The sequence below is a fragment of the Lonchura striata genome, chromosome 2 (genome assembly GCF_050655825.1).
Source record: "Lonchura striata isolate lonStrDom1 chromosome 2, ASM5065582v1, whole genome shotgun sequence".
NCBI lineage: Eukaryota > Metazoa > Chordata > Aves > Passeriformes > Estrildidae > Lonchura > Lonchura striata.
The window spans coordinates 41,752,323-41,757,142 of record NC_140704.1 but is presented as its reverse complement, the minus strand read 5'-3'; positions in this window follow the sequence as shown (position 1 = coordinate 41,757,142).

The window sequence follows — 4,820 nt, the reverse complement described above, 5'->3', positions numbered from 1 at the left end:
TCTGCCTGCTAGTTTCTCAAAACAGCTGGAATAAAGAGACTGTGGAGGCCTTTCTGAGAGGGTACAATACAGCTCTAGAAACAACTGGCTCATTAATGTAAGCCTGTTTTCTGCCTCATTGTCCTTTTGCTCAGAAAGGCTTGTTTTATGAATGAACCAATGTTGTCCTTGACTTGATACAGTTTTGTTGGTTTTTTTTTAATTGTAAACTTGTTTCTGGCAATTGTGCATCTCATCTGAGGGTAACAAGGGCATAATTATTCAGCTCTCATGCATCACAAACTGCTGAGCATGAGGTATTAATGGAGTGCTTTGCTGCCACCATGGCTTAATAGCTACAGCTGCAGCATTGTGCTCTTGTTTGGCAGAGGTTCATGTAAAAGGGGGATGCAGATCATTAAGCTTTATGTTAAGAGTGATTTACAGATGTAGCAATAACAGTAGACTATGCTATGCAGACAAAGCACTTCTGATGTAAAAGGAGCTGTTACACCAGCAGAGCTGTAATTCATACTGGTGGTGGTACAAAGCCCCCAGCACTAGTCCACCTCATATAACCCCCACTAATCATAATAAAGGAAAGTTGTATTAGTGTAATTGTATGTGTGTGCTAGCAGGGGGAGGAGGGGAATCATACCCTACCATCACAGCTGGCTTGCAGATGTAATAGAAGGAAGCTGCAAATGGGTGCTTTTGGCTAGCTACAGGCTTTGAGGTGGTATCAAATCCCTAGCCTGGTCCCTTTCTATCCACCCAGCTACAGCACCAGCTCTATTACGTGCTGAGATGCAAGTGGCAGAAGTAAAGGTGAGTGTTGCCCCAGCAGCACGTGGGAAGGTAAAAGCAGTGTCTCTTCAGCTCCACCCTGAGATGTTCCAGCTGAGAGGCCAAGCTGCCCTGGTAGCTGATGGAGGAAGAGGCACATCTAGAGGGTGAACCAGAGGGGAAGGGTAACTCCTGCACTCTGACTCGCTGCTATGATTCACTCTTGCCCTTCTCTTCCTTCATCAGATGTGCAGGGGAGAGTGGCTGAGTATTAAGGCTAGTCCCATGCAAATGGTCTCCAAGATACACTGTGCTTTTTCCTGGGACAATGATATTTACTCTCTTTGAGCTGTAAAAGTAGTGCAGAATGAGTGCTGTCTCTAATTTCCTAGTCTGGCCTCGTATACTGAAGGGTTATATGCCTCAAGTCTACACCTATGTAGTCTTCTTCCCTACATTCCAGTTCCTTCTTGTTATAATTCCTCCTGTGCTAAGAAGGCTGCCTGTGTTGCTCTTCCTACACAGGTGCAAACATGTAAGAAAAGAACAAGTGGTTCAGACATACTTAATTCAGCAATGACTGTCCATTAGTGGCCTGGGGATATTCCCCTCTGTGGGGAGGAATCCCCACCATGCTACATAGCTGCCACGTCATTCACACACATGCCAGCTCTGCCTCAAGAGCTGGTGTGTTCTTGTCTTTCTGGGAGCCCTTTCAGCACCCACAGAAACACACAGGTGCTTCCTTCACCCCCACACAGGACTGTTTTTCTACACATACCCACACATGCAAGCACAGAACACTCAGCCTGCTCCTTCTGTGCTATTCCCATCCTTCCCAGGTGCTTGGCTTGCTGCACAGTTGCCTGCCCACCTTTGCATGGCCCCAGCTGTCTGGAGTCCCCTGGGAGAATGGCTCTGAAGTGACAGATGTGACTGTGCCTCTGTGCACCAGGCAGGGCTGAAATCATTGCAGGGCCAGGCAGAGTAACCTGGGGGCTTTGCAGCACCAAGTGTTGGCAGCAGGACATCTGGGCATTCCTGGGTTACATACACTGCAGGCAGAACTTCTTATCACTGTGAGGAGAGCAGGACTTCTGCTCTTTGTCTTAGGCTTTAGAGGTTGCAGTTTATTCCTTTCAAGTGCTTGCTCTGCATCTTGCTGTTATTTTAGATCTGCAAACATCTAAAGAGCAAGAAATGAAATTGATATAATCTTGGGCACTCTGAATTCAAATCAGTCTAAGCCAGGATTATCAAAAATTAATTTTAATTGAAGCAAATTTATCTATGCTCTAATATTTTTTTTTCTGCTTTAAAAGTTCAGGCCTTTATGGCTGGCTAGTGCTTTGAAGGACATACTTCAACCAAACACACATCTCACTTGAGAGCCAGCATTTACCCAGTGACAAAACTGCTATTGAAAGTACTGTTGTGCCTTTCTGTAATGCTGTAGTTCAGCAATATGGAAAAACCAGGTGCTGCTGGAGGTGGTGTTATACTCAGGAGGTGATACAAAAATGCTAATCCAAGGAACAGCACTGTTCTGATCTGTTCCCTCAGGAAAGGTAGTGCTGCTACTCCGCAGTGACCCCTTGATTTTAGCTCCTTCGTCTGCATTTTCTCTTTTAGGTCTGCCCTTATTTCTCAGCATCACTACACAAAAAGTCAAGGTCCCTCACAGCCTTCTTGCCACAGTTAAACTGGGCCTTTGACTATCCAACACTGGAATCTTAAAGCTAAGCTTTCACAGCACTAAGCCAGAACAATGCCAAGGATTTTGGTATCTAAATTCTGCCTCCCTGTAAAACTGAAAGCTCATCTTGGCAGCCGCCTTATCCCTGAGGCAGGTAACTTCTGTGATGCTGCAACTCTTCTAATTATTGTTTTCTTCTTCTTCCCTTGTTTGGTTTTTTTTTTTTTTTTTTTTTTTTTTTTTTTTTAACTTTCAGTCCTCCTACCTGTGAAGTGCTGCTTCTGGGCATATCCAGAAGCTTTGCTTTCACAGCTCAGGCAGAGGTTTGGTAAAGGGCAAAAAGCAGACAGATTTTTTTTTTTTTTTTTTTTTTTGCCAACTGCCCCAAGGCAGAGGGACTGGTTCAGGCATGTGATGAGGGTTTGTTTGATCCTTAATAAATTGGCAAGTCATTAACACAGTAGAACAGTGCAGATATGAGATAACAAGAGGATGAATCATTCAGTTAATTAGAAATATGGCCTTTTTTTTTTTTTTAGTTTTGTGCAAGCTCTGTGATGGTGGGAACCCACTATTGGAGTTGATCAGTCCCTAGTAACAAAACACTGATGTGTACTTGCCATATGGGCTGTGAGAAACCAGTGCGCTGGCCCAGGGGACCAGCTGAGGCTGATGGATTGGACTTAGGGACAGAAATAAACTCTAGAGTAGCCTGCTGTGGGTAATCAGTGACCTCTATAAACAACATAATTCTTTTCCTGTTTTCCAGCTGCTCTTGTGCTGGAAAAAAGTAATTGTTATTCTCCAGGAGAGGGAGATAACAAGCACTAGTGCCACTTTCTGATCTGCTAGGGTTAGCAGGGTTTAGCAGGGTTAAAAAAGCCCTGGGACCAGGGACTGGAACCAAGAGCCACCTGTTCCCAACAGGAGGGCCCCCCAAGTGTGCAGCCCTGTGTGTCTGCAGAGGGGCAAAAGGTAAGCCAAGGGCATGGCACCTGCACTTGCTCCTGTGTGAAATTTGAAACAGCCTGAACAGGTGGGTTGCTTAAGAGCACCCTAGAGCTTTGTGGTGAGGGCTCTCTCCTGCCACCTGGGTATAAATCTCTGCAGGCAGAATGAACAGGACATGGGCCTCCCTTTCTCTGGTCCTCACTTCTCCCTGGCTCCCACAGCCAGCAGCACCTCCAGGATGCCCAGCAGGGCCCAGTGATATGTAAATCCAGCTTTCTTTGGCTCTCTGATGGGATTCACTGTAAAAGTAGGTCCATGCTTCGCCCAAGCTGCAGGGATGACCAAGGCCCATGGCCAGCACACAGCCTCAGTAGCACCACGTGGCTCCATGCTGTCTCTAAGCACAGTGGAGCCCACAGCAATTTTAAGTTAAACAGGGCAGAGCATATGGCAACTTGATGCCACATTCCACTGCCTGGGGTCAGGTCTCATGCATCCCCCCACAGCTTTAGCAGAGCAGGAAAATCCCAGACACAGGTTATAAAGTGCAGGGAAGCAGTAAAGAGACTTCACTCCAGGCAGATCTGCCCTTTAATAACCAGCACAGCCAGAAATTGTTAATATCTGCCACCACTTCTGTTAGTGCATAAGGCACTCACATTAGTTCCCCCCGTCATAAGCTTTCTATGGATGTTTGCACCTGATCTTCCTTCTCTCCTGCTTCTTTTTGTCCCAGGAAGTCCCTAGTCCTCTTCCATGGAGCATCACTTGACACCCTACCACCACACACACTTCCTTACAAGTTACCATTATCCTGGTGTTATCCGGGTGTCCTGCTACCCACTTTAAACCCCACATAGTGACCTGTTTCCAAACAATGCAACCAATTCTCAGCAACAGAAAAAGTGTGCAAGTTATGCAGGTCACATAACCTGCAGTGTCTTCATCCAGCACTGTGGTCCTCAAGCTTTTCAAAGCCACTCTTCCTCTTTTTTAAAAGTTTCATTTCCCCTTCTCATTTTCCTGGTTTCTACCTGACAAAAGCACTATTCACTCTCTAGCTTATCTCAAGCCCTCAGAGCTCAAACACGAGGTTTCGGTTTTTTCACGGTATGAAACAGTTTGTACTACCAATTTTCTTCTTCCAACATTTACATTTTAATTTTTCAGTAAAAACTGAATCTTAAACTCCTTGTTAGCTCAAAGGATAAACTACATTCATCTTGGAGCTGAAGAGGATGGACAATTTTGGATGGGGCAGTTGATACTAGCACATCCTAACACAACAGCAGGGTATTTCTGTGGCTCTCACCTATTGTCCTCCAGTTACAGGATGTATTCTGATACTCCCCTGAGAGAAAGCCATTGCTTTAGTAGAGGAAGGAAAAAAACAACCAGGACAACAGTC